General features: G+C 45.0%; 1 non-coding gene across 1 annotated transcript; it reads left to right on the top strand.

Moving 5' to 3' along the window:
* Nucleotides 1-3,259: 3,259 nt before the first annotated feature.
* Nucleotides 3,260-3,365, top strand: LOC112204536 (U6 spliceosomal RNA). Its single transcript, XR_002938168.2, has one exon. It is a non-coding gene; the product is annotated as a U6 spliceosomal RNA (small nuclear RNA).
* The last annotated feature ends 7,784 nt before the right edge of the window (nucleotides 3,366-11,149 follow it).

The raw sequence follows: 11,149 nt of genomic DNA on the forward strand, positions 1-11,149 counted from the left end.
TTTCTAATGAGAACACACTGCAGAAACCAACCACTTCCTTGCATAAGACATTCAGCTACAAACCCTGGTGGTTAAGCTGCGATGGGTTCTGCCAGCTTTGAACTTGGGTCACAGACCTGTTCAAGGGCAAGTGTTCTTCCAGCACTCCGAGAAAGAGATGCCTGTTGATGCAGATGGCATCATACGAAAAGCTCACCTCCATTCATAAGAAGAGAATGCAAATGAAAGCATACTGAGATTTTCAAGTTGTGGGAAATCACAACTGAAAACACCCTCACTGGGGATGTGGGGAAGCTGACATTCTTGTACTTTATTGATAGGAGTATAAACTGGAAAAATACCTATAAGGGGACAAATTGGCAGTATCTAGTAAAATTACCAATGCGTGTACGCTTTGCTGCAGGAATTCCTCTTTCATCAATTTATGCAACTTATACTTGCTCCCAATTCAAATCACATTTGTCTAAAGTTATTTATTACTAAATCGTTTAATAGTAGATGACTTCAAAACTTAACATACTTACCAGAAGGGGACTGCTAAATAAACTATGGAACAGCCAAATACTATGTAATTTTTTAAATTTTTATTTTAAATTAAATTTTAATTTAAATTTAAATTTTTAAACGAAGAAACTATCTTTATAATTATATTTAGCTATCTCCAAAACATAGTAAGTGGACAGAAAAAAAAAGGCAAGGTAAAACAACTGTGTATATAGTATACTATAAATAATGTTTAAAGAAAATGAAAAAAGAATACTTATGCTTGCATGTGCATAAAATATATCTGGAAGGGCTGCGCATAGTGGCTTATGCCTGTAATCCCAACGCTTTGGGAGGTTGAAGCAGGAGGATCACTTAAGTCCAGGAGTTCAAAACCAGCCTGGACAACATGGTAGGATCCTGTCTCTACAAAAAAATAAAATAAAATATAGAACAAAAATTAGCTGGGCATGGTGGTGTGTGCCTATAGTCCCAGCTACTAGTGAAGCTAAAATTAGGAGGATCACTTGAGCCTGGGGAGGTCAAGGCTGCAGTGAGCCGTGATCATACCACTGCACTCTAGCCTGGGTGACAGAGCGCTGCCTTGTTTGTAAAAAGAAAATTAAAAATAAAATATTTCTGTAAGGATGCCCAAGACACTAAACATTGGTTGCACTCAGGTAGCTCGGAGGAGGGAGAATTTTCCCTGTAAACCTTTTTATGTCTTTTTACTTTGGAGCTCTGTAAATCCCTGACCTTTTCAAAAAATAAAAACAATTTCCTAACAACAGAAAACAAAAAACTGTCAGTTGACTTTCAAACCAAGCTTGAAAGGAAAACATCATATTTTAATTAGGGGCTAGTCTGGGGCTGGGAGTTGGAAATTGTACCCACTGGAACGTGGGCCACTAAATGTCAAAAAGAAAAAAAACACAGTTAAATTTCCCTGTAGGGGCAAAATATTTCACATCCAATTAGAGCCAACTTACTGTAGCTGGTCAAATTAAGGCCAGTTTCATCTTACACTCAGGCTTCACTGTCCTGATGAGCTGGTCTCTGAAATCCTGAGGAGCAGACTCTGGAGGCATGTCAGGGCCCCTGAGCCTAATGACCCGAGTGTCAGCCCAAGATGGGCTCTCGGATGTGACTCTCAGGGGGAAGTCCAGCTCCCCACAGCAACTGCGTGACCCTGAAGCAGCGGGTTAGTGATTCTGGGCCTTCTGCTGGGAAAATGCATGTATCAAGAATGCATCACTGAAACAGCACACAGTGGACTCGAGTTCATTTTTCAAATATGTCTGTTCAAGTGAAGACAGAGCCTGTTTTTAAAATCTATGAAACAGTTCCTGTTAAAAAAATAGTACAGGAGCAATAAAAAACGTACCTACCTTTTAGGGCTGCTGTGAAGATAAGTGAGTCGATACACGCACACAAAGTAAAAGTTAGCTGTGGCCGGCATGATGGCTCACACCTGTAATCCCAGCACTTCGGGAGGCCGAGGTAGGCGGGTCACCTGAGGTCAGGAGTTCGAGATCAGCCTGGCCAACATGGTGAAACCCCATCTCTACTAAAAGTATAAAAATTAGCTGGGTGTGGTGTTGGGCGCTCATAATCCCAGCTACTTGGGAGGCTGAAGCAGGAGAATTGCTTGAACCTGGGAGGCAGAGGTTGCAGTGAGCAGAGATCGAGCCATTGCACTCCAGCCTAGGTGACAAGAGCGAAACTCTGTCTAAAAAAAAAAAAAAAAGCTATTATCATCCGGAAGGAAACATAGGATTCGGAACTACTTAAAGCTCAACATATCTGTAGCATCTGTTCTGCTTGACAGCAGTCAGTCATCTTAAAGGTCAAGCCAGTGTATCTACAGACCACACCATGTGACCACTCTGAAGAATGACAGAATGTAGGATTTTGGAACTGAAAGGGCTCATGTCCCTGTGGTGTCACCTCTTAGTTTCATTGTATGCTTTTCTCCACAGCTTCCCAGGCATGCAGAAAACTCTACCTCCTAGCCCTTTCCTCTAAGTGAAGCCATGGCACTGGATCCAGCCAATGAAACATGAGCAGAGGTGAGGCCCTGGAAAGCCCACCAGACACCCTCCCCTGCCAGGAAAACCACACGTGGAAATGGTCAAGCCACAGTAAAGAAGGAAACTAAAGCCAGAGTGGCTGTAATCCCAGCATTTTGGGAGGGCAGATCGCCCAAGGTCAGGAGTTCAAGACCAGCCTATCCAACATGGTGAAACCCCGTCTCTACTAAAAATATAAAAAACTAGCCAGGTATGGTGGTGCATGCCTGTAATCCCAGCTACTCAGCAGGCTGAGGCAGGAGAATCATTTGAACCTGGGAAGCGGAAGTTGCTGTGAGCCGAGATCATGCCACAGCACTCCAGCCTAGGCGACAGAGTCAGATTCTGTCTCAAAAAAAAAAAAGATACAATGCTTGTGTCACTGCCTAGAGAGCTGCCAAACCCACGGCAGATTCTGCATGGGTTACAGTTTTAAAATAAACCTTTATGTGTTAAACCACTGAAATTTTGGAGTGTGTTACTGAAGTGTAACCTAGGCTAGCCCCACCCAGCCCTTATTGGCTTTAAAGGCATCCCTATTTTCAGCAAGGTTACAGGAGCTTACAAAATGTTTTTGCTTTTAGAGGGAATTTGACCCATGTGGTGTGATGAAACCAGTTAGCTTTCAGACAGGCCAGAACTTACAGGCTGTTTGTAACATATGTCATTTGCTTGGGTAGACAGATCTTTGAAAACATCGGGTCCATGTGCTCGCTTCAGCAGCACACATACCAAAATCGGAATGACTCAGAGAAGATTAGCGTGGCCCTGAGCAAGGATGACTCACAAATTTGTGAACCATTCTATAAAACAAACAAACAAGCAAAAACTGGAACCACAGTGGCATAAGGTTGACAAAAAAGAACTTTTGGTACAAAAAAGTTGGGAAACATGGATAGTTGTCCCCTTGTTTTAGGGATGAAAATAGAGACCCTGGGAGAAGCAAGGGACCTGTCCCAGGTCACATGTAAGCCTTATAAGGAGCAAGTCTCCAGGTCAGACGTCGAGGGTGAGGGGTAAAGAGCCCTCCTGCTTTAGATCAGCCTGGTCAGGCTCAACAGGCACTCAGGGATTCCAGCACCCCAAAAAAAGTTCCTCCCTGTTCTAGGGAAAATTTTAGGGAATTGAATACCCTATATGGATCTGTCCCAAATTCAGCTACAGGAAAGAAGCACAAATGAGTGAGACCAAGGCAGGGAACATCTCATTTGTTTCCATACGATATTGACAGATCTTCCACCTTTTCCAGAAATGCCTAAACACTCGGTGCATATGTGAGATCTCTGGATTTTTCAATGTTGGCAATTATTTGAAAATGAAAACAAAAACTCTGTACTAATCAAACAAAATACACCTGAGGGCTGGATTAGGCCTTCAGCCCATTTTGTTACCACTTCAGCTTTCCTGTTTTCTTAACTGCAGGGACATGACCGAGGCAACAGCTATAGTCATACCACAGACACATCGCTTCCGGTAGGGTTACAAGATTTAGCTAACAAAAACATAGGATGCCCAGTTGAATTCAACTTTGGATAAACAATGGATAATTTTTTAGTATAAGTATGTATACTATATATTATACTTACATACTATTCCCTGGACATAGTTATATATATATTTATACACACACACACACACACACACACACACGTAAAAATATATACCTATACAAATTCAGCCTGGGACATCCTAATGATAAAAAATGATTCACTGATTATCTGAAATTCAAGTTTAACTGGTGTCTTATATATGGACCAAGACAGTTGATTAATGAGCTCTTCCTTCTTTGGCGCTAATTTATCAGGAAAACTGGAAAACAAAGGTATCTGGGTCCAGCTAGGCTCAGAGCAAGTCACCAAAGCTCTGGTGTGTGAATAACTGTATGCGATGCTGAAGGAAGGACTTGATCCCACCCACAGAGTGGCTACTCTCCTGGGCAAATGGCCACTGGAACCGGCTGTCTGGTCAGGCTTGCCTGGCTTCCTTCCAGCTGGGAGGCCTTTAGGCCACAACAGGAATGCATTTTATTCTCCCTATCCCTTCTGCTCACTGAGGGTCAAGCCCACTACCCATGGGTGGATCCTCTGCAGGCCGCGCTGGCTTTTGCAGTGCCCTTTCCTCTCCCTGCCATAATAGCTGCAGCAGATGCTGGGGCTCCCAGGCACAGGTGGGCTCACTTCCCTTGTCCTCCAAACACTCATCATGCCCGTGCTTCTGGTGGGGGCCGGAGCTAATGGATCTCAGCTGAGGTTGCTCCAGGCCTCCCTCCCACCCCTTGGGAGAGGGAGGCCAGCTCAGAAACCACAATCCTCCCTCCTTCCTGTAGACTTAACTATCTCACCTTTCCGCCCTGCTCCCCGGTGGGGCTGCAGAGGATATTCCTTTCAACCGGGAAGCCAAGCAGAGATCCCAGATGCCACCACCCACCTCGATCCACCCCCATATGGTGGCATAGGTCAGTGCCATGACTGGGCAGGGTCAGAGCTGCACCACCGAACGTGCTGAAAGCCCCGCTTTGCCCAAAGAGAGTCTCTGTCTTCTCCTCTCTTCCTCCTCCTCCTTCAGAGGCACACTCGTAAGGCAACTGGGTCCTCCACCCACAGTTCAAAATGCTAACTGACTGGGTCTCACTCTGAGTTTAAAAAAAGAAAAATTCTATTTGGGTAATTTTTCTTTTAATTGATCGAACCAATCCATAACTGTGAAGGGCAAATAACTGTCCTTGCACCCCAGGCCCTGTGGGGATGATGTAGTTAGTATTATTAGTTGCTGCTGATCACGGTGTTAACCACCCCCCACCCCCAGGAGCCTTATTACAATGATTTGGACAAATTCACATGTGCTTTTACCCTGAGAGAGTGTTTTATTCACCTGGGTGGGTAATTTAAAGATGAGCAATATACTTCAAGTATTACAACTAGATTTGTCTTTTCCTCCTTCACTGGAGGGCCTGAGTTCTCTAAGGCTGTTCCCTGGACAGGAGTGGACTTCAAGGTTCTCATTGCAATTGTGGATTCCTGGGAGGGAGGGAGATATCCCCTCCCAGAAGTTCTGGTTGAGAAGGTTTAAAGATGGATTAAGAATCCAAATTGTTTGAACAGACGCTTCAGGGGATTCCAGATCCAGTGAGTCATAGACGCCACTTGGAGAAACTATGGATGAAATGGTTTTCCTGGCATTCTATTATTTGCCCAGCAGTTTTAATAAAGTTGGGTCTTAAAATTACATTTCCTCCATGGCGGCATTAGATAGTTCATATCTGAGTTTCATCCGCAAGCCATGGTCAACACACGTGCGTGTCATCAGCCAGGCTGAAACTTCTAGGAGGGTCTCAGCGACCCACAGGCCAGGGGCTTCTTGGAAATCCCCTGCCGGTCCTGCGCCGTGGGGTGGGAGGATGTGAATCCCATGGTCTGTAGTCACAGCTGTCCTGGGAGAGGGATCCTTGAATTTGAGTGAAATAAAATATAGTAAAGATATCTTTGAAATACCCTCCCATCTTTCTGGTTTGGCCGAGAGATGAATGAGGACTAACAGGCGGAGGGAACACGCTGACCTCACGCGTTGACCTCCACTAGCCTCCAGGGGGCAGCAGAGCCGGGAACAACATTGACGCAGGCGGCGCAGGGAAAGGGAAGGCGCTGGTCGCTCTCACCGACGGGGCTTCACGCCACGTCCTCTCGGGCTCCTGGGGGTCGCCCTCGACAGCCACGGCCGCAACTCCCGCCTCTGATGGAGCTGTCTTCGGGCCCGGGAGAAAGCCAGGTAGCTGGGCAAAGGTCCAGGAGCTCCAAAAAGCCCTGTGAACTCCGAGCCCGTAAACTGGATCCGAAGTCCTGAGAGAGACCGAAGCCCACGTCCACGTGACCCTTCCTGGTCGTTGACCTTGAGAAAGTTACTTCTTTGCTTCCTCGTCTACGAAATGGGAATGGTAATCTACTGACTTCACGTGGTTGTTGAGAGGATTAAATGAGTTAATAGATGTTAACAATGGCTAGCACAGAATAAGTGCTTTTAAAATTATTATTATTAAGAGACAGCCGCCTGGGCTGGAGTGTAATGGCCCAGTCATAGCTTACTGCAACCTCGAACTCCTGGGCGCAACAGATCCTCCTGTATCAGCCTCCCGAGTAGCTAAGGCTGCAGGTGTGTACCACCACGGCTTTTAAAAATTTTTTGTAGAGATAAGGTCTCACCATGTTGCCTAGGCTGGTCTCGAACTCCTGGGCTCAAGTGATCCTCCCACCTTGGCCTCCCAAAGTGCTGGGATTCCAGCTATGAGCCACCACACCCAGCCAGAATAAGTGCTTTTTAAATGCTTGCTCCTGTGTTCACTTAATTCCAAACCACTTTTGGACAATGTGGGATTCTGGGTAGAATCGGTTTTTCTGTTTTTGTTGTTTTTGTTTTTGTTTTGTTTTCTTTTTGAGACCGAGTTTCACTCTTGTTGCCCAGGCTGGAGTGCAGTGGCATGATGTGGGCTGACCGCAACCTCCGCCTCCCGGGTTCAAGCAATTATCCTGCCCCAGCCTCCCGAGTAGCCAGGATTACAGGCGCCTGCAACCACGCCTGGCTAATTTTTGTATTTTTAGTAGAGACGGGGTTTCACCATGTTGGTCAGGCTGGTCTCAAACTCCTGACCTTGTGGTCTGCCTGCCTTGGCCTCCCAAAATACTGGGATTGCAGGTGTGAGCCACTGCGCCCAGCTAGAAGTGATTTTTTAATAAAATAATTTGCATTTGGATTGGTTTCAGATAATGTTTCAAAATAATACCTAGCAGGTGCTTTGAATTACTAATTTGACTAAATCAGTGTTGGATTCATAAGATTTTCTCTAAGGGTATAAGCAGTGGTATACAAAGCATTATTCCAATTCTCAAAACTCTGGATACAGTAAGATATCTTTAATACTAAGCTGCATTACACATAATGTTTCTTGAAGATTCAGGATCTGCAGTGAATCTCAAATATTACTGTATTAAGAGATATGCAGACAGGCTGGCTCACAGGGCTGTCTTGAAGATAGAAAACTGCATAAATCAGCTGGGTGCAGTGGCTCATACCTGTAATCCCAACACTTTGGGAGACCGAGGCGGGTGGATCACGAGGTCAGCAGATCAAGACCATCCTGGCCAACATGGTGAAACCCCGTCTCTACTAAAACTACAAAAATTAGCCGGGTGTGGTGGTGCACACCTGCAGTCCCAGCTACTCAGGAGGCTGAGGCAGGAGAATTGCTTGAACCCGGGAGGTGAAGGTTGCAGTGAGCCGAGATCACGCTATTGCACTCCAGCCTGGTGACAGAGTGAGACTCCATCTCAAAAAAAAAAAAAGAAAGAAAACTGCATAAATTAGTGTTTTCTGTGGGCATTTTCATTCATTCATTTGTGGTGTTTTACATGTGCTGTTGTCTACTCAGGCAGCCCTAAATGATATATGCCCACCTGGTTGCTGGTGGCCTGAGCTGGTTTTAGATCAGGGACAGTCCTCAGAGATATACTGAGGTCAGAATGCTGGGCTGACCTAACAGATGCAGGTAGTAGATACTCAATAAAGGCTAGTTCTCCCAGCTCCCTTTCCAACATCTCCCTCCATTTCTAATCTCAAGTCCATTGAGTGAGATTTTTTTGAAAATTGAAACTACTTCCTATTTTCTCAAAGGGGACAGGCCAAAGGAGATAGGTTGACGAAGATTTATTTATCCATGGCTTCCACAGCTATTCCTTTCAATGCTCAAACTGTTCTCTAGCAACTCATTGTTTTTTCTTTCTCTCTCTTTCTCTAGGGTCTCTGCTAGGTTTTAGTGTACCTTTGAGCAGAGTAGAAAAAGGCTTCTCCTAAAACAGCACCTTTTCTGGTCTGACAAATTTGAAAAGGGTACCCACTCTGGATCTGAGGCCCCACTTGCTCCTTGGCTGGACCCCTTGGTGCAATACACAAAATGGACAGCCTCCACAGCAGCCTATTTCACCCAGTGATCCCTGAAGGCAGAAGCAACAAGGAAAGCCAGGGGCTGCAATGGACAGCCAGCAGGCTGCTAGTGAGGACAGAGCCCACTGGTATTGTCATAGCAGCCCCTGGGGCTGAGGAAGGTCCCACGTTTAATTCACCCACCCTCCCTCTATAGAAACCACCACACGTCTGGTTCTGCCATATTTGGCTAGGAGACAGAGATGCTTCCATAGATCTTAGGAATCTTTCATTTAAATCACAGTGGCAGGGTGAGGTGATGGTCTAAAACCAACAAGCAGTGACTCAAGTCTTCGGAAGGGATAATTTTTCTCAACAGCTGCTGTTTACTTTTGGTTAAGTCCAGTGGCTTTGCCCATGGGATATATGAAACTCTTGACATAACCTAACAATCTCGGCAAACTCTCAGAATCTAATTAGTAAATAAACTCCATTGTAATTTAAGGGAAAACCACTACCTTTCCTATTTACCCTTCACACTGAAATAGTAAATGATACTGTGGGAACGTTGAAGCATGTCCAGAATAGACCATCAACAAAAGGCAAGATTGCCTCTCCTGAGCCTCCTCTGCCCTCTGAGATTAGAATTTGGGGAGGATGCATTCAGAAATGACTTTTTTCCGGTAATGACAACGTTCAGTACCACATAAGAAATGAAATTGAAGCACTGATCTTATTCTTCAAATATAGGATAGCTTCGATATTAAAATTAACATATAAATTTAGCATCCATCTTATTTTTGACTCACTTCTGCTGAGTAAATGCACATATAAAGAATGAATCACTGAAACAGTATGCAGTGAAATAAAGTTCATTTTTCAAATATGTCAGTTCAAATGCGGTCAAAGCCTGTTTTCTGGGCACCCAACAAATGTTCCCAAGATGCTCCTTCTGCCACCACCTCCCACCCCCTCTATCCTTAGGGCAAGCTAGGGACCTTGGGAGTTGAGTCCCTAAAGAGCAAATCTGGTAACACAGGACTGCTAAACCTCACACCTCCTTCTCTAGTCCTATTTCTTTTTATACATTTGAAATGTTCTTCGGCTGTTATGAGCCTGTTGACCAATTTAACAGCCTGGACCAGTGGTCCAGAATCACTGCCCCTTTTCTCTGGTGCCTGTTGCCTCCCCAGGTTGCCCTACCGTTAATTTCAACCATATCCATGTACCTAACAAATGTCTTGCTTCTCAATTCATCTGTAAAACTACTTCCAGCCCCATCATCAAGAATGTTGCTATTTCTTAAAGCTCAAATCTCGAGGGCAAAACCTATTCCCAGATGTCACTAGTAAACTGAAAATCATGGGACAGCCGGAAGGATCAGCAGTGCCAAAAATTCTGGCCCTCCCCTTGGGGGAAAGAATAGCACATTTAAGCTCTTATCAGGTCCTTCGCCAACCAAATTTCCAGAAACAAGCAAGTCTGATCCCAAATGTATACTCAACCTAATAATTGACATTGATGCCAACATTGTTTGAACTAGATCTAGGGCATGTACTAGGACTGTTTACATGTTGATGTTTACCCTTGCCCTAGAAAAGTAGGTGGGAATGGGGGAGAAAGGACTTAATATTCTCAGCATACAAGTTTATGGCCTTCAGCCCTTTTACGTGGTGTAGATCCAAAAAGAAAACCCAAGGATGTGATGAAGAGGAAGTTCATTCTCACATCTTAGTGAGTGTACAAATTACCTGGAGAGGACGATAAAAATGTACTGCTTAGGCTACCAGGGATTCTGACTCAACAAGTCAGGCCCAGGAATCCACCCTAGAAATTAAGCATCTGGGTACATGGACCACAGTTTGACACAAATGCTCTAGAACACAACGAACCAACCCACACTCTCAGCACCTTAGACAAAGCATTTACACCAACACTAGGAGTGGGCAGATCCACCAGAAGGGAGGAGAGGCATTGTGGTTTAATGTGGATTAACTTCCTCTAAGACCGGATTGACGCACAAGTCAAACATCAGTTCATGGAAACTGAAAGTGTACAGCCTAGCCCGGCCCCCAGATGTGTTGCCTGTGTGACAGAGGGAATTAAAACCGAAGTTGGTTTTTCTCTTCTTCCAGATGTTCAGTTTCATGTGAAAGAATAACTGAGTACCTGTGGGCAGATGAGTATTCATTTCCCTTGAATTCTACGTGCTGCAACAGGATGGTCTCTGAGAGCTGAGTTAGAATCCAAGAGGTTTGCCTCTTTAACCAGAGGGGGCTCATAAATTGGGACTCGGAGTAAAACTGAATGCTTTAATGACAGAGGATCTTAACACCCAATTTCTCATTTCTGACCCCTGACCACACTTACCCCAGTGAAGCAAACATTTCTTTCTTCAGAATTTTTTTTTTTTTTTTTAAACAAAGTCTCATTCTGTTGCCCAGACTGGAGTGCAGTGGCGCAACCTCGGCTCACTGCAACCTCCGCCTCCCGGATTCAAGCGATTTTCCTGCCTCAGCCTCCTGAGTAGCTGGGCCTACAGGCACCCTCCACCATGCCTGGCTAATTTTTGTACTTTTAGTAGAGACGGGGTTTCACCATGTTGGCCAGGCTTGTCTCAAACTCCTGATCTCAGGTGATCCACCTACCTCGGCCTCCCAAAATGCTGGGATTACAGGCATGAGCCA

The sequence above is a fragment of the Pan troglodytes genome, chromosome 11 (assembly GCF_028858775.2).
Source record: "Pan troglodytes isolate AG18354 chromosome 11, NHGRI_mPanTro3-v2.0_pri, whole genome shotgun sequence".
Taxonomy (NCBI): domain Eukaryota; kingdom Metazoa; phylum Chordata; class Mammalia; order Primates; family Hominidae; genus Pan; species Pan troglodytes.